At 38.7% G+C, this 19,572-nt stretch overlaps 1 protein-coding gene and 1 pseudogene across 1 annotated transcript in view; both read left to right on the plus strand.

Moving 5' to 3' along the window:
- The window catches only part of LOC131408754 (tripartite motif-containing protein 5-like), a 420,025-nt gene that overhangs the window by 234,124 nt on the left and 166,329 nt on the right, over positions 1 to 19,572 (plus strand). The window lies entirely within an intron of this gene.
- Positions 422 to 19,380, plus strand: LOC131408760 (E3 ubiquitin-protein ligase TRIM22-like; annotated as a pseudogene).

A 19,572-nucleotide genomic window follows, 5' to 3' on the forward strand; every position in this document is an offset into this window, starting at 1 on the left:
TTTAGTTTATTTAACATGGAGCATGTTTTATGGTGTGGGGAAGAAGAGGCAGAAAAATGATGTGTTCTACAAGTTTCTTGGTAGGAAAGGCCTCAACTTGTCCTTCCCTCCAGTAGGAGAAGAGAAACTAGCAATCATTGCCCTAATGGGGTGAAATTTCTCATGCAGCATAAACTAAGAGTAAAGTGTTTGAAATTCTGATAAATAGCTCTTTTCATTCTGTTACTGGTCTACTTCTCTTGTTTCTCTCTTTTCCTTTTCTTGGTGAATATTAAGGTTTTGTCCTGTTCTAAATCTCTACACGATTAATATCCTTTCTATTCCTCTTATCCTGCCCCCTCAACATCCCCAGCCCTGCAAGAGATTGTAACCAACATGAACCTCAGGAGTCAGGACAAGAAGAAGCATATGGAGCATTGCCATGGATTTCTCACAACTGGTAAATCTACAGAAGGAGGTGACCTGCCTCCTCTGCCTGGTGCTCCAGACAGAACCCCTGAGCCTAGACTGTGGCTACAGCTTCTGCCAAGCCTGCATCACTGCAAAGCACAAAGTGCCAGTGACCCACCCAGGAGGAGAATGCATCTGTCCTGTATGCCAGAGCGGATACCAGCCTGGGAACTTCCAGCCTAATCAGCACCTGACCACCACAGTGGAGAGTCAGGGAGATCAACATGAGCCCACACAAGTGGTAGAAGAGAGATCTCTGTGAGCACCATGGAGAAAAACTCCATAGGATCTGTAAGGATGATGAGAAGGCCATTTCCAGGCTTTGAGTGCTGTCTCTGGAGCACCATAGTCACCAAATATTCATGATGGAGCAGATGGCCAAGGAAATTCAGGTAGGCCCCAGGGTGGAGGGAGATAGGGCAGAATGGCCTCTAAAGTGAAATCTTCACTTTTTTATCCTCTTTTATTACCCTTGTTGAGCTCTTCAATCTTTCCATGCCCTTTGCTCAGGTCTGAGGCTTAAAGGACTTTTCTGTGCATTTGTTCATTTGTTTCAAGAATAAGCATAGACTACAAACTCCTAGCGAAGAGAATTTGGATGAGTGGAGAATTGCTTCCCAAGATAAGTTCCAATTTAATCTCTGAGTGGAAGGGTTTTTGGGAACTTGGTTGGTTGGATGTGGAAAAGGTGTCAATGAGAGGAAAGGACTTTCCTTGCTGCAGGATCAGTTCCTCTTCTAGGAAAAGAGAGATGTAGATTATCCTTAATGAAGGGATCATAACTTAAATCTCCCAAGGATAGAGAATACATTCACCTCCTCAGATTTTTGTCTACATCTCAGATTCTAACTGCCAGTCTCATGTTTGTAAATTTCAGTCTCTTCTAAGATGAGCTTGATTTCTTCCCCCTTTATCCAGGTGCTGAAAAAGCTCATAGACTGAGTCCGATGGTTCTTTTCTCACGGGAGAAGCTCCAGGAAGCTCTGAAGAAGCTGAGGAAGGAGCAGCAGGAAGCTGCGGAGTTGGAAGCTGACATCAGAGAAGAGAGAGCTACCTGGAAGGCAGGAAGGGATTTTTCCTGAGGGAGTTCTGAGACAGGAAACTGGGCAGCATCTTGGTACAATCACATGGAGGCCCTTTTCTCTTTGTTACCTAAAAATTAGTGAGTTGGGAAGACATTTGATTAGTCTTCATTTCATTACTCCCTTGTTGGAGGTTGAGGGCTAGAAAGTAGACATATCACAAGTGAATCCAACTATTTGGAGGTGACGGTATAGAGAGAAGCAATGTAAAAAGGACTCGTGAATCCCTTGTCTCCTTTCCATCAAGTTTGAGGCTCTGATACTTCCAGAAAACACATTGAAAAAGGCCTAGTTTCCCTGTTTAGGAAATAGGAGTGGAGGGGGGTTTAACACACAGTGCAGCATGATTATCCAGGACAGGGGTCTGCAATCCAAGCCTCATCCAGGTACCACATTGTGCCTCAGGGTGGGCCTTGATAGAGTAGACTTGAATATATTGCTTTGGGAGGAACTCAAGGGAGAATAGCAGGAAAAGTGCTTTCCCAGGAATTGCTCACTGATTTCACCTCGTATCCCTTTGAAAACCCCCCGAGGAAAATAGTTCTTATCTTGTCTCCCAGACCCACAAAGTAGGCCCTCACCCAGAGAGAATGACAGCCTCTTTCTCTTTTCATCCCCAAAGTATCATATGCAGGCTGAGAGACAGAGGATTCTGAAAGGGTTAATGAAATGAGAGGTATCCTGCACAGTCTGGAACAGAGGGAGCTGCAACAGCTGGAGGAAGACGAGGTGAATGTGCTGGATGACTTGCTAGTGGCTAAAGACCAGCGACTGACTCCAGCAGAGTCAGTACATGAGAGAGCTCAGCTCAGATCTCGAGCGTCAGATGTGAGGATCATCAATAGACACACTGAAGGTAAGACTCGGGATGGAGCTCCTACATAGGAGATTCAGGGGAAAACACAGAGACTAACTTTTCTTCCCTTCTGGGTCCCAGCGCTTACTTTCTCCTGGTGACATTAAAAGGTTCCTTTGGCCCGTTTGTGCCATTCCTTCATTTCAAGGGTCATGGGAATAATTCAATGTACAAATGGGAAGGGAAATTCCGATTGTTAATTTATAAAAGGCAGTGGAAAAATTTGGAGACAAGATTTTTTATAGGCTCCCATTAGCTAGCGTTTGTAAGGCCTCTTTTCACCAAGTTTAATTACAAGCAAATAACACTAATCTTTGTTTACGTTTGATTTTTTTGGCTGTTGTTGAGGAGTGACAAATGTAAGCCTAGACTGTGTAATGCCTGAGTGAGAGATGTGCGTGTATGCATATGCATACGTGCTTCTGTGTGTGTGTGTATGTATGTTTGTGTGTGTTGGCTGGGGAAGGATGTGTGGGCAAACCTATACACATTTGATGGAGGAATTGTATCTAGTATGAATGTTAATTTTTTTCTCTGTGGAATTAACTGTGTGACTACGATCTTGAGCTGTGAAGTATGTTGGGAAATTCAGGAAATTTCAAACTTTTTCTATTTGATTTCTTGCCATTCTCTCTTGCTAGCTGAACAAGAATTTCTTTCCTAACTTTTGTTCCAATACTGGAGTAATCAATTTTTATCTGCTGAATATTTACCTCTGCCTTAAAGAAAAACATATTTCTTGAGGTATAATTTACATATCGTAAAATCCACCCATGTTAAGTGTACAATTCAAGGATTTTTAGTCAATCTATTGAGTTGTTAAACCATGAACAAATTCAATTCAACATTTGTTGAAAACACTCTCCCTTTCTCCACTGAATTATTTTGGCACCTTTGTTAAGAATCAGTTTGCTCTAAATGTAAGATTTATTTCTGGATTATCAATATGTTCCATAGATCTATATGTCTATTCTTACACTCATACTCTGAACTTTTGATTGCTGTGTCTTCATAGAAAATTTTGAAGTTGCTCAGGGTAAGTCTTCCAACTTTGTTCTTCTTTTCCAAAATTGTTTGAAAAAAAATTGGAACAATTCTATTCAATTCTATTTCAAAACAATCCTATTCTAAGTCAGTTGTTCTTTATGGGGACAATTTTAACCACCACTGCCCCAGGGAACATTTGGAGAATGATACTGCCATCTAGTGGGTAGAAGTCAGAGATGCTGCTAATTCCTCTACAAGGCACAGGGGAGATCTCGCGATAAAAAATTTCTGGGCCAGAATGCCAGTTGTGCCAAAGTTGAGAAACTTCACCCTTCACCATTGAATTTTCCATGAACATTTTGAGATATCTTGTTAATTTTTATTAAAAAGCCTGCTGGGATTTTGATAAGCATTGTATGGAATTTAAAGACCAATTTGAGGAGTATTATCATCTTAACAATACAAAATCTCTCCATTTATTTAGGTTTTCTTTAAACTCTATCAGCATACTTTGTAGTTTCCAGCACGGAAGTTTTTTATTTATTTTCTTCAATTTTTGAGTTGATTCTTTTTGATTCTATTATAAACAAATGTCTTAATTTCTTATTGGATTGACTTACGGGATGTTGACTTTGTATGTGGCTATTTTGTTTAGCCTTTCTTAATGACCTGTAGGACTAGTAATATACAAGTCGATAGATTTTTGTGTTGATTTTGTGTCTTACAATATTCCTTAACTTTTTTAATTTTAGTAGTTTGCGTGTGTGTGTGTGTGTGTGTGTGTGTTCCTTGATATTTTCTACATACTGGGTCATGTCATCTGTAAATAACTCCAGTTTTACTTATTTTCCAATGTGGACATTTTAATTTCTTTTATTTCCTCCATTTTTCCTTTTCTTTTTCAGTTTTTTCTTATCTGAGCTAATAAATTCTTCTTATTTTATGCTCTTCATCTTTCTCTATTTCCTGTTTATGAATGTGACATTCCTCCCATTCAAAACTAGGTAGCCGGAAAAATGAAACCTGGGAGTGAAACTAACTCAGAAAATGCATAAGCTCAGACATAGCACACAAACGTGATCATTTGAGGTCCTCAGGCCAGTTATTCCTGGAGCCAGATAGATTACTGGATGTTTCGTTTATTTATTTTGGCACAATCTAAATCCATCTTTTTCTAGTCAAGCCTGTTTGATTTTGTATTTGGTCATTTGAAATAAACACAATGCTGAGTAATTTGTGAAATAATCTCTGTATTTGTTGGGCTGCAAATGGCAGAGGGAAGTGAGGCAGCTCTTACACAACCACTTATTATATAGTGGGACTGTTGACTTTGTACGTGGCTGTTTTGTTTAGCTTTTGGTAATGACCAATAGGACTGAGAAATTTCAGTCAAAGTTGCTAAGAAAGGTTCATTCTTTTTGCAACAATGTTCAGCTTTTCAATTCCAAGTTAAAGTTAGCGCCAGCAAAGTCAGAGAGGATGAAAGCAAAGCATGAGTTATGCCTGGGACTAGTGAAGAGTCAGAGACTGAGACAGCAGTCAGAGAAAGGTCAGGGGACAAAGTTCCTACCTGAGATAGGGCACAAGCTTATCACTATTAATGTTTATTCACCAAAATGCAGATTAGGAAAAGGGGCCAATGACCTGTTTTGAATTAACTTTAGTATAAGGTCCACATGCTAAAAAATAAGCTAACCTAATCCGTTAGACTGAAAGAGATCTCTAGTTTTTGTCACTAGCTCATATAATTGGCCATAAAAAAAGCAAAGTTACGTCACATTTTAAGAAAGTAGTTGGGGAAAATAAATCACTGTTGTGGGAAATGATGCTTGTGATTGTTCCATTTCCAAGGCAATAAACAGACTTTAATATTCAACCTGTAAGACTGTACGTAGTGGAAAGATACGGTCACATAATGGAGATTCCCCACAATTTTCCTCTTGTGTGGGGTCATGCACCACTAACGACAAAAGTAGATCTGGGGCAGCCATGTGGGCCAATCAAGAAACTTTTTGAGTTTTGGCTGTTCTTTTCAAATTGTTATAATGTATGAAGAGCTTGTGGTTTTACCCTTGACAACTTTGCCAACTAGGAATTATGTTACCTGGACTATTTTTTGTCAATGTTTGGAATGAATCATTTTATCATATATACATTCGTTACTAGACCATGAGGAGATACCTTTAGAGTGATAAGGATGAAAATCACAGAAATCATGGACTTAAAAATAGATTTGAATATTATATGAGAATTTAAATCTTCTACCCTAGAAAAGGGCTCACATTCATTTCTTTTAGCTGCTTTTTTGAGATATAATTCACATATCATACAATTCATTCATTCAACGTATAAAATTCAATGGTATTTGGTATATTAAATTATTAATTTTTTTAAAAAATTGTGATAAAACATATAACATAAAATCTGTCATTTTAACCATTTTAAAGTGTATACTTCAGTGGCATTAATTCAATTTACTGTGTTGTGCAAAAATCACCACTACTTATTTCTAAAACTTTTTTGTCAACCCAAACAGAAATTCTGTAACCCTTAAGCAATAACTCCCCATTTCCCTTGCCCACTGACCCCGGTTCCTAATAATTAATAATCTACCTTCTGTCTATAAAAATTTCCCTATTCTAGTTACATCTATAAGTGGAATCACAAAATATTGCTCTTTTTGTACCTGGCCCATTTCATTTAGTATAATATTTTTAAGCTTCATCCACGTTGTGGCATGTATCAGAACTGCATTCCTTTTTATGGCTGAATAATATTCCATTGTGTGTATACACTACATTTTGTTTATCTATTCACCTGGTGATGGACACAGTTGTTTTCACCTTTTGGCTGTTGTGAATAATGTTGCAATGAACACTGGCATAAAAGTATCTGTTTGAGTCCCTGCTTACAATTTCTTTGGGTATATACCTCGAAGTGGAATTGCTGGATCATAATGGTAACTCTGTCTTTTTGAGGAACCACCAAACCGTTTTCCATAGTGACTGCATCATTTTACATTCATATCAGCAATGTACTGCATATGCTTCCAGTTTCTGCATATCATCACCAATATTTATTATATTTTATGAGCTTTTTAGCTATCCCAAAGAGCTATCAAAGAGTGTGATGTAGTATCTCATTGTGGTTTTGATTTGCATTTCCCTATGACCAAAAATGCTGAGTCTTTTCTTGTGTAATTGGGCATTTATATTTCTTTTTGGAGGAATACCTATTCTAACCCTTTCACCCTTTTTTGATTTGGGTTTGCTTTTTGTTGTTGAGTTGCAGGAGTTCTTTGTATTGTCTGTTATGAATACTGTATCAAATACAAATATTTTCTCCCTTTCTGTGCATTGTCTCTTCACTGTCTTCAAAAAGTTTTTACTTTTGGTGAGGTCCAATTTATCTAATTTTTTTATTGTCTTTACTTTTTGTGTCATATCCATGAAACTATTACTAAATCCAATATCATGAAGTTTTCTCTGTTTTCTTCTAACAATTTTATAGTTTAAGAGCTTAATTTTAGATCATTAATTGATTTTAAGCTATAAACTATATATGATGTAAGTCATCCATTTTTAATGCTGTTGTAATTATTGTAATATATTTAGCTATTTTTAAAAAACAATTTGGTTAAAAAGAGTGATGAGGTGGCAGTCAGCTAAGGGATGGATGATTGCATGGGACATGTGTCTGTCTGTCAAACCTCAATTCAAAACCCTCTTTTTTTCCAACAATCTCTTGAATTAACCTTTGTGGAACCGTCTCAACCCTCAGTCCATGTAGTTGGTTAAGGTTGATAAAATCAGTAGCATAAGGGATGTATAAGTCTCTCAATTCCAGGTAAATCAGCATAACTGATTCCTACACATTTACCAATGACGCAGTAATTATTTTATTCTGACCCAATTCAGGTCAGTGATTCCTATGCCTTAGAATTTTATTGTCATGACTAGAAAGAGAAATTCTCTTTTCTGCGAGGTAATATAGCAGGGATTTTCATTTAAACCAAGAAGTTCAAGTTGCTGCCATATAGAATCTGAAAAGATGGGGCCGGCCCGGTGGCGCAAAGCAGTTGCACGTGCTCTGCTGTGGCGGCCTGGGGTTCGCCGGTTCGGATCCTGGGTGCACACCGATGTACTGCTTGGCAAGCCATGCTGTGGCGGCGTCCTATATAAAGTGGAGGAAGATGGGCATGGATGTTAGACCAGGGCCAGTCTTCCTCAGCAAAAAAAAAAAAAAAATCTGAAAAGAAAGTCAAAAGCATGTAGACAATAGAATTTTGAGAACAAAGAACAGATTCCGATGATGAGATCTTTACTTAGAAAGATAGCTATGCGTAAAGTTCTACCTGCCCCATGAATTTCTTCTTTCTTTTAAATTTAAGTCAGTTTTAGTTGAGTTTTTGTCATGTACAATAACAAAAAAAAAAAGAATTTTATAGAAAGTAAACTTTTTCTGAGAGTATAGACTCAACTGGTTGCCAAGTTTTTGGTGTAAAAGGAGTTAGGCTGAAGAGGGGGAAACAAAACCTATTGGTGCATTTCTGCTCAAAAAGATACAGTAAATAATTGTTATAATGGGGAAAAGAAGATGGTTAAAAGAAATTGAGAATATGGACTGGGCTGCTTAATACAATACTGGAATTCAGGGTTAGATACTAGAATTTCTCACACAGTGACTGAGGAAATATTAGTAACATTCTGGACAATGGCAAGTGAACAGTTGGGAAATAGTATACTACATTTTAGTATGTTACATGTCTCAGATGCCGGTTCCTATGGCTTATTTCATACTTAAAAATTGATGAGATCACCTATAGGTAGTATGTAGGACATGTATAGAGTGAGTAGAGGGAGGTCAGAGAAACATTTACTTGAAGTACTTGTTTGCTTGTACCTGCAACAAAAGTTAATTCAAAACAGGTCATTGGCCCCTTTTCCTAATCTGCATTTCGGTGAATAAACATTAATAGTGATGTCCTTGTGCCCCATCTCAGGCAGGAACTTTGTCCCCTGACCTTTCTCTGACTGCTGTCTCAGTCTCTGGCTCTTCACTAGTCCCAGCCATAACTCATGCTTTGCTTTCATCCTCTCTGACCTTGCTGGCGCTAACTTTAACTTGGAATTGAAAAGCTGAACATTGTTGCAAAAAGAATGAACCTTTCTTAGCAAATTTGACTGAAATTTCTCAGTCCTATTGGTCATTACCAAAAGCTAAACAAAACAGCCGCATACAAAGTCAACAGTCCCACTATATAATAAGTGGTTGTGTAAGAGCTGCCTCACTTCCCTCTGCCATTTGCAGCCCAACAAATACAGAGATTATTTCACAAATTACTCAGCATTGTGTTTATTTCAAATGACCAAATACAAAATCAAACAGGCTTGACTAGAAAAAAATGGATTTAGATTGTGCCAAAATAAATAAACGAAACATCCAGTAATCTATCTGGCTCCAGGAATAACTGGCCTGAGGACCTCAAATGATCACGTTGTGTGCTATTTCTGAGCTTATGCATTTTCTGAGTTAGTTTCACTCCCAGGTTTCATTTTTCTGGCTACCTAGTTTTGAATGGGAAGAAAGTCACATAGAGACTATTTCTCACATAGAGAAATAGAGAAAGATGAAGAGCATAAAATAAGAAGAATTTATTAGCTCAGATAAGAAAAAACTGAAAAAGAAAAGGAAAAATGGAGGAAATAAAAGAAATTAAAATGTCCACATTGGAAAATAAGTAAAACTGGAGTTATTTACAGATGACATGACCCAGTATGTAGAAAATATCAAGGAACACACACACACACACGCAAATTACTAAAATTAAAAAAGTTAAGGAATATTGTAAGACACAAAATCAACACAAAAATCTATCAACTTGTTTATTACTAGTCCTACAGGTCATTAAGAAAGGCTAAACAAAATAGCCACATACAAAGTCAACATCCCATAAGTCAATCCAATAAGAAATTAAGACATTTGTTTATAACAGAATCAAAAAGAATCACTCAAAAATTGAAGAAAATAAATAAAAAACTTCCGTGCTGGAAACTACAAAGTATGCTGATAGAGTTTAAAGAAAACCTAAATAAATGGAGAGATTTTGTATTGTTAAGATGATAATACTCCTCAAATTGGTCTTTAAATTCCATACAATGCTTATCAAAATCCCAGCAGGCTTTTTAATAAAAATTAACAAGATATCTCAAAATGTTCATGGAAAATTCAATGGTGAGGGGTGATCTCGAGATACTTGAAGTTTCTTCTTTTTTTTTTTTTTTAATTTTTTTGTTTATTGCAGTAACATCGCTTTATAACATTGTAAAAATTTCAGGTGTACATCATTATACTTCTATTTCTGCATAGATTACATCATGTTCACCACCAAAATACTAATTACAACCCATCACCACACACATGTACCGAATTATCCCTTTCACCCTCCTCCCTCCCCCCTTCCCCTCTGGTAACCACCAATCCAATCTTTGACCCTATGTTTTTGTTTATTGTTGTTATTATCTACTACTTAATGAAGGAAATCATACGGTATTTGACCTTCTCCCTCTGACTTATTTCACTTTGCATAATACCCTCAATGTCCATCCATGTTGTCACAAATGGCTGGATTTCATCGTTTCTTATGGCTGAGTAGTATTCCATTGTGTATATATACCACAGCTTCTTTACCCATTCGTCCCTTGATGGGCACTTAGGTTGCTTCCAAGTCTTGGCTATTGTGAATAATGCTGCAATGAACACAGGGGTGCATGTACCTTTACAAATTGGTGTTTTCAAGTTATTTGGGTAAATACCCAACAGTGGAATAGCTAGATGACATGGTAGTTCTATCCTTGATTTTTTGAGGAATCTCCATACTGTTGTCCATAGTGGCTGCACCAGTTTGCACTCCCACTAGCAGTGTATGAGAGTTCCCTTCTCTCCACATCCTCTCCAACACAGGTTGTTTCCTGTCTGGTTAATTATAGCCATTCTGATGGGCGTCAGGTGATATCTCATTGTAGTTTTGATTTGCATTTCCCTGATAGTTAGTGATTTTGAACATCTTTTCATGTGTCTGTTGGCCATCTGTATATCTTCTTTGGAGAAATGTCTGTTCAGATCTTTTGCCCATTTTTTAATTGGGTTGTTAGTTTTTTTGTTGTTGAGATGCATGAGTTCTTTATATATTTTGGAGATTAAGCCCTTATCAGATGTATGGTTTGCAAATATCTTCTCCCAATTGTTAGGTTGTCTTTTCGTTTTGTTGATGGTTTCCTTTGCTGTGCAGAAGCTTTTTAGTTTGATGTAGTCCCATTTGTTTATTTTTTCTATTGTTTCTCTTGCCCGTTCAGACATGGTGTTTGAAAAGATGTTGCTAAGACCGATGTCGAAGAGCATACTGCCTATATTTTCTTCGAGAAGTTTCACAGTTTCAAGTCTTACATTCAATTCTTTAATCCATTTGGAGTTAATTTTTGTGTATGGTGTAAGGTAAGGGTCTACTTTCATTTTTTTGCATGTGGCTATCCAGTTTTCCCAACACCATTTGTTGAAGAGACTTTCTTTTCCCCATTGTATGTTCTTGGCTCCTTTGTCAAAGATTAGCTGTCCATAGATGTGTGGGTTTATTTCTGGGCTTTCGATTCTATTCCATTGATCTATGTGTCTGTTTTTGTGCCAGTACCATGCTGTTTTGGTTACTATAGCTTTGTAGTATATTTTGAAATCAGGGAGTGTGATACCTCCAGCTTTGTTCTTTTTTCTCAGGATTCTTTCAGCTATTCGCGGTCTTTTGTTGTTCCATATAAATTTTAGGATTCTTTGTTCTATTTCTGTGAAAAATGTTGTTGGAACTTTGATAGGGATTGCATTGAATCTATAGATTGCTTTAGGAAGTATGGACATCTTAACTATGTTAATTCTTCCAATCCAAGAGCACGGAATATCTTTCCATTTCCTTGTGTCTTCTTCAATTTCTTTCAGCAATGTTTTATAGTTTTCGGTGTACAGATCTTTCACCTGTTTGGTTAAGTTTATTCCTAGGTATTTTATTCTTTTTGTTGCAATTGTAAATGGGATGGTATTCTTAATTTCTCTTTCTGCTACTTCGTTGTTAGTGTACAGAAATGCAACTGATTTTTGTATGTTGATTTTGTATCCTGCAACTTGACCATATTCGTTTATTACTTCTAAAAGTTTTCTGGTGGATTCTTTAGGGTTTTCTATATATAAAATCATGTCATCTGCAAATAGTGACAGTTTCACTTCTTCCTTTCCAATTTGGATCCCTTTTATTTCTTTCTCTTGCCTGATTGCTCTGGCTAGGACTTCCAGTACTATGTTAAATAGGAGTGGTGACAGTGGGCATCCTTGTCTGATTGTCTGGTTCCTGTTCTTAGAGGGATAGATTTCAGTTTTTCACCATTGAGGATGATATTAGTTGTGGGTTTGTCATATATGGTCTTTATTATGTTGAGGTACTTTCCTTCTATACCCATTTTTTCAGAGTTTTTATCATAAATGGATGCTGTATCTTGTCAAATGCTTTCTCTGCATCTATTGAGATGATCATGTGATTTTTATTCTTCATTTTATTAATGTGGTGTATTACATTGATTGATTTGCGAATGTTAAACCATCCCTGCATCCCTGGAATAAATCCCACTTGATCATTGTGTATCATCTTTTTAACGTATTGTTGTATGCGATTTGCTATTATTTTACTAAGGATTTTTGTAGCGATGTTCATTAGTGATATTGGCCTGTAATTTTCATTTTTTGTGTTGTCCTTGTCTGGTTTTGGTATCAGGGTAATGTCAGCTTTGTAGAATGAGTTAGGGAGCATCCCCCTCTCCTCAATTTTTTGGAAGAGTTTGACAAGGATAGGTATTAAGTCTTCTTTGAATGTTTGGTAGAATTCACCAGGGAAGCCGACTGGTCCTGGACTTTTATTTTTGAGGAGGTTTGTGAGTACTGTTTCGATCTCCTTACTGGTGATTGGTATATTCAAATTCTCTACATCTTCTTGATCCAGTTTTGGAAGGTTGTATGATTCTAAGAATTTATCCATTTCTTCCAGATTGTCGAATTCGTTGGCATATAGCTTTTCATAGTATTCTCTTATAATCTTTTGTATTTCTGATGTGTCTGTTGTAACCTCTCCTCTTTCATTTCTGATTTTACTTATTTGTGCCTTCTCTCTTTTTTTCTTGGTGAGTCTAGCTAAAGTTTTGTCAAATTTGTTGATCCTTTCAAAGAACCAGCTCTTGGTTTTATTAGTTTTTTCTATTGTTTTTTTGGTCTCTATTTCATTTATTTCTGCTTTGATTTTGATTATTTCCCTTCTTCTACTGATTTTGGGCTTTGTTTGTTCTTCTTTTTCCAGTTCCTTTAGGTGCATTGTTAGATTTTTTATTTGAGATTTTTCTTGTTTGTTGAGATAGGCCTGTATCACTATAAACTTCCCTCTTAGAACCGCTTTTGCTGTATCCCATAAATTCTGGCATGTCTTATTTTCATTTTCATTTGTCTCCAGGTATTTTTTGATTTCTTCTTTGATTTCTTCGTTAACCCAGTCGTTGTTCAGTAGCATTTTGTTTAATCTCCACGTATTTGTGGCTTTTCTGATTTTCTTCCTATAGTTGATTTCTAGTTTCACACTGTTGTGGTCAGAAAAGATGTTTGGTATTATTTCAATCTTCTTAAATTTATGGAGACTTGTTTTGTGGTCTAATATGTGATCAATCCTGGAGAATGTTCCATGTGCATTTGAAAAGAACGTGTATTCTTCGGTTTTTGGATGGAATGCTCTGTATACATCTACTAGGTCCATCTGTTCTAGTGTGTCATTTAAGGCCAATGTTTCCTTATTGATCTTCTGTTTGGATGATCTATCCATTGGTGTAAGTGGAATGTTAAAGTCCCCTACTATTATTGTGTTACTGTCTATTTCTGTTTTTATGTCTGTTAATAATTGCTTTATATATTTAGGTGCACCTAAAGATATTTACAAGTGTTATATCCTCTTGTTGGATTGTTCCCTTGATCATTATGTAATGTCCTTCTTTGTCTCTTTTTACAGTTTTTGTTTTAAAGTCTATTTTGTCTGATATGAGTACTGTTACCCCAGCTTTCTTTTCATTGCCATTTGCGTGGAGTATATTTTTCCATCCCTTCACTTTCAGTTTGTGAGTGTCTTTAGGTCTGAAGTGTGTCTCTTGTATGCAGCATATATATGGGTCTTGTTTTTTTATCCAGTCAACCACCCTATGCCTTTTAATTGGAGCATTTAGTCCATTGACATTTAAAGTAGCTATTGATAAGTATGTACTTACTGCCATTTTTTAACTTTTTTTATTTTTTCTCAGTGTTTTAGTAGTCCTTCTCTGTTCCTTTCTTCTTCTATACAGAATTGATGGTCACTTTAGTTTGACCTCTGTCTGAAAGCTGTACTCTTTAACTCCCCTCCTCCCTCCTTTTATGTTTTTGATATCATATCTAACCTCTTTTTTGTGCATTTGTATCCATTACGTTCTTATCATGGAAATAGATAATTTTTCCTATTTGTGGTCTTCTCTTTTCCCCTTAAATCAGTCCCTTTAGCATTTCTTGTAGCACTGGTTTCTTGGTGACAAACTCCTTTAATTTTTGCTTATCTGGGAAAATTTTGATCTCTCCTTCCATTTTGAATGATAACCTTGCTGGGTAGAGTATTCTTGGCTGTAAGTTTTTTCCTTGTAGCACTTTAAATATATCGTGCCATTCTCTTCTAGCCTGTAAGGTTTCTGCTGAGAAGCCAGCTGATAGCCTTATGGGGTCTCCTTTGTATGTAACTTGACATTATCTTGCGGCTTTTAGCATTCTCTCTTTTTCTTTAATTCTGGACATTTTGATTATGATGTGTCTTGGTGTGGGCCTCTTTGGATTTATCTTGTTTGGGGCTCTCTGTGCTTCCTGTGCCTGGATGTCTGTTTCCTTCCTTAGGTTAGGGAAGTTTTCATCTATTATTTCTTGAAATAAATTCTCTGCCCCCTTGTCTCGCTCTGCTCCTTCCGGGACACCTATAACACGGATGTTAGTGCACTTGATGTTGTCCCAGAAGTCCCTTAGGCTGTCCTCACTCTTTTTAATTCTTTTCTCTTTTACCTGTTCACCTTGGGTAATTTCTTCTAGTCTTTCGTCCAGCTCACAGATCCGTTCTTCTGTATCCTCTACTCTGCTTTTGAGTCCTTCTAATGAATTTTTCATTTCCAGTATTGTATTCTTCATTTCTGATTGGTTCTTTTTTATATCTTCCATTTCTTTGTTGACATTCTCACTGAGATCATCTATTCTTCTCCTCAGATCAGTGAGCATCCTTAACACTCTTAGTTTGAACTCTCTGTCGGGTAGGTTGCTCATTTCTGTTTCACTTAGTTCCTTTTCTGGGGTTTTGTCCTGTTCCCTTACTTGGAATGTATTCTTTTGCCACCTCATTTTTCCTCTTTCCCTGTGCTTGTGTCTACGTATTAGGTAGGTCAGCTACATCTCCTGCTCTTGGATAGGTGACCTTATGTAAGTGATGCCTTAGGAGGCTTCCAGTGTGCTTCCCTCAGTTCTCAATGTTCCAGGGGTGACCCCTATGTGGGCTATGTGTGTCCTTCTGTTGTGGCCTGTTTGCTTTGCCTGTAGGCACCCAGGAAGGCCAAGTTATGTTCCTGGCCAGCTGTTGTAATGCTCAGCTGCTTGTAGTTGTTGTGGGCCCTTCAGTCTCTTTATCAGGTGTGGGAAGCCCCCGCACAGTTGGCTGCAAGTTCTAATACCACATTTGTGTTGCAGTATTTCTTTTAAGTGAGTAGGCCCCCAGCGTGGCAGGTTGTTAGGCTCAGGGCCTTACAATTGCTGTAAGCCTCTAGCCTATTAGGTCTCTTGTCAGCTCTCTGAGGATTGCAGCTGAGTGTGGCTGGCCTCAGGCACAGGAGCACCCAATTGTTTCAGGCTTTGGAAGGTGGGGCAAACCCCCTATGTGGGTCTTTGAGAAGCACAAGTCTTCTGCAGCTGACAAGCCCTGCCGCCCACAGGTCCACACACACAGTCAACACAGTCCTGCCCCGTGTGCACGCCCCGACCTCCCCAAGTGGACCCAGTCTCTCCATGGCGGGAGCCCCACACACTCTGCCACTGCCCCACACTCTCCACCCTCTCCTTGTGAACACCCTGTGCCACTCAAGTTGGCTCAGTTGCCAGGCTGCAGAGAATCCAGTCACCAATCTATGCAGGCCCACAAGTTGCCTGAGGGCTTGTTGATGGGTGGGGCCAGTCTCTAGGGTGGGCTATGTGCCCTGGCTGAGCTGGATTAAATCTGTGCTCTAGCGGGTGGGGCAGACCCTGTGCTAGCAGGCCTCAGGGAGAACTCCAATGGCGTCTGTGTCAGCATGGTCACACCAGGCCACAACAATGGCTGACGCCAATGTCCCAGTCCCTGGAGAGGTCTCACCCCTCACCGAGATGCACTCAGGGCCTATTAGGTGAGTCTCTTTTCACCACAGAACCGTACACCTTTCTTTCTGGTGATTTTAGGTTGCTTTCTGAAACGGGTGAGTTTGCGCAGCGGGCCCTTTAAGAGCGGTTTTAGTTTCTTTGTGAACCGGGTTTTCGGGGGTACTCCCCAATGTTTTAGTTGCAGGCAAAGTCAGATATTATGCCGCTGGTCTCGATTGTGCTGGGTCCACAAAATGCCCCCAGCGGGGACGCTCCCTGGCTCAGGGCCCGGCTCCTCCAGGGTGGGCTGTGTACCTGTGAGCTGCTCCCAGCGGCCGTGAAGCTGGCGGCTTGTGAAGGTGGCATTTTTCCTCTCCAGAAGGGAGTCTCTGCCTCTTCTACCTCAGTTAGGATTGTCCGTTGTTGCAGGAGTTCCTCTTATCCAGTTTTCAGTTCTGTCTCAGGGGTAATTTTTCCACGAGTGGTTATAAATTGGCTGTGTCCACGGGAGGAGGTGAGTTCAGTCTGCTTATGCTGCCATCTTGACTCAAGATCCTTGAAGCTTCTTTATAACATCCTCACAGGAGTCCTCATGGATGGTTGGTCTGGGTCTTATCTCTAGATATTCTGACCATCTATTTATTGACACCATATCATAGGGTGCTACAGGTATGAGGAGGAAGGTGGGTAAAACTTTGTGAGGTAGGAGGGCTTATAAGCCCTTTGAGGGTTGCTAGAAAAAATATAGGTTCTTACTTAAATTTGAATTTCAGATAAATGACACATCATTTTTTAGTAGAAGGGTATCCTAAATATAGCAGGATTCATGCTTATACTAAAACATATTTGTTATTTATCCAAAATTAAAATCTAGCTAGCCATTTTCATTTTGTAAATCTAGCAATTCTATACTTGACTCATGTTTTCTGTCTTCTCCCTAGGATGGGATTAATGTCATAAGAAGGTATGTGTGTGAGATCAGGTATGGACCGTATCTGTGCAAAGACAGAATTGTAACCTTGAGTGCTATCATGAGATCAATCAGAATTTTTAAAAAATCAATGCAAAATTTTGGTATTACATGGTTTCAAATCGCTGATCACAGATGAAAGTTGTCCATGGTAGGGAATTTGGGTGGTGGGACATCACAGAATTAGGGTCAATAGAAACATTAGAAATGAGGGGTTGCTGTATCAGAACTCCATGACTTCACTCAGTTTAGTCAAATCTCAGTGTCTGTCTCGGCTCTTGTTTCTATATTTCTTAGGTGTGTGTCATCGCAGGAAGGATCCTGTCTTCTTTATCTGTCAAGTCCCCAAATTTTCTATGAGGATAGCTCCTTTATGTTTATTTTTACTCCTGAGACTAGAAAAAACAAGGTCTTTGAAGGTGGTTTTCTTCTGATTTCGAAAAAGATAGACTGAAGTCTCAGGGAAGAGTGGCTTTGGTCCTGATGCCAGTAATTAGTCTCTTCTTGCATATAAAATTTAGAATCTTGTAGGAAAAATGGTTTTCATGTGTCTAAAGTTGATTATGTGCCTTTCACAAACACATGAAATTCAGACCACTATTAATTTGGTCATCAGAGCTCCGTCTTTTCCAAATGTTTGTAATATTTCCCTAGAGAATGTGACCTCAAATGTTATTCTCTGAACATCTGTACTACAGGCTTTGGAGGCCTTTAGACTTTCAACACAGGAGCCCCACACTTCATAACCTAAACTCCTCAGTAGCCAGGTTGTGGAGACTCTCTACTGACCATCTGCCCGGGACCTCACCTCTCTAGCCTCCTCCTAATGGAACCACTGAGACGGCAATGACTTCTCCATGCATCAAATACTTTTTTAAAGGTATCAAATACCCTTCATAGCCACCATTATATTATCTAATTTTATATTATTTTTAAGAGTTAGAGAGTATGGGGTTAACTTTTCCATTTTAGAAGGAAGAACATAGAGTTTCTTTGAGGTGAAGACCTACACAAGATCACACAGAGAGTAAATAGAAAGGTAAACGTGAGCATATTTCATCTTGTTGCAGCATCAGGGCTCTCCCCTCCCCCCTCCTCTAGCTCTTCAGTGAAGTGGATTTAAGTTTATCAATGGAGTGATAGGTGAAGGAGATAGTGGTCTTGGAGAGACATAAAGTTAGAAGTGTGGGACCATCAATTTTTGTCTTATTTAGGAGTGAGACTTGGACGTTGAAAAAGCCAAAAATGGTTTCCAAGAAAGTGAAGCAAGCATTCTGAATTCCAGATCTGTTGGGATGCTGCAAGTGTTTAAAGGTGAGGAGAGCCAGGGGAATGGTGGGGATGTGTGATTCTTGCACTATCAGGGCAAAATGGGAGAGTGGATGTTGTTTCTAGATGAGAGTGAAAGAGAAGAAGTAGGTCTGACAGGGACAGAGAGATCCTGTGCTGAAGATGATCAGATCTAAAGGGGAATTGCCAGGTATCTGCTTTGACCTCTCATTCACCAATACATAGCCCCGCAGGGCTCCTCTCCCCTGTGCCCAATCTAGAGAGAAGTTAGGTATCAGTGTTTACTCCTTTGCTTCTCACATCATCATTGCAACTTTTGTCATTTCAGAGCTGACAGAGGTCCAATGGTACTGGGGTAAGAAGAAGTTACAGGGTCTTCAAATCTCCATGTTCTGATCCCTTTTCAGAAATATTAGTTACTATTAGGTCTCATCATCTTAGCTTCATGTGTTCCTTCCCAAACACGCATAATATAATAGTTCTTAAGTGTCCTACTCATCTCTGACCCATCAATACAAGCTCCTCCCAGTCAACTCCCAGTATTCTTCCTCATAATGTCACAAAACACACCCATGTTATATCCCTCACCTGACTCTATAATTTTTCCTACAGTGGGCGTGGTGCTGAATCCAGTCAATGCTATTTCAAATATTGTTGTATCTGAGGATCAGAGAAAAGTGAGAGTTGTGCATCCTTTTACATTTAAAAATATATATCCATGTGATTTTTCCACTTTTGATGTCTTGGGCTACCAATGTTTCTCCTCAGGGAAATATTACTGGAAGTAGATGTATGTGGGAGGATTGCCTGGACCTGGGGGTGTGCAGTGACAAAAGGAAATTCAATAGGAAAAAACAGCTCTGGATTTGCTTTTGACTGAAATGTAAATCATCTAAATGTTTACTCCAGATACACACATCAATATGGCTACCGGGTTATAGGGTTACAGAATGAATCTGAGTACAATGCCTTTGAAGACTTTCCCACCTCTGATATCAAAATCTTGACTCTTTCCGTGGCTGTTCCTTCCCATCCTGTTGGGGCTTTCCTAGACTCTGAAGAAGGCGTTGTCTCATTTATCAATGTCACAAAGCATAGGTCACTCATTTACAAATTTTCTAAATGTCACTTTTCTCAGACTGTTTATCCATATTTAAATCTTTGGAACTGTCTGGCTCCCATAACTCTGTTCCCACCGAGCTCCTGAACCTTCTTTTTCTGTCACCCACTTCTTGTAGTGCCCCTTGTCCTGGGTTTCATCTCTATACTTGAGCTCATCTGCACCATTCACATCATCTCTTCCTTAATGTATCCTTTCTTTACTTTAGAACCTTTAATCATCCTTAGGATGGATAGTGTATCTGGTTTGAGTTAGGAGAGATGCTTATTTACTATTTACCCTTTTCTTTATTTGCAAAGAAAGACATCGTAGCCCTCCTAAAGACAGAGCAGTATTGGTATGACGTCTGCCCTCC

Source organism: Diceros bicornis, chromosome 7 (genome assembly GCF_020826845.1).
Source record: "Diceros bicornis minor isolate mBicDic1 chromosome 7, mDicBic1.mat.cur, whole genome shotgun sequence".
In the NCBI taxonomy this organism is placed as follows: domain Eukaryota; kingdom Metazoa; phylum Chordata; class Mammalia; order Perissodactyla; family Rhinocerotidae; genus Diceros; species Diceros bicornis.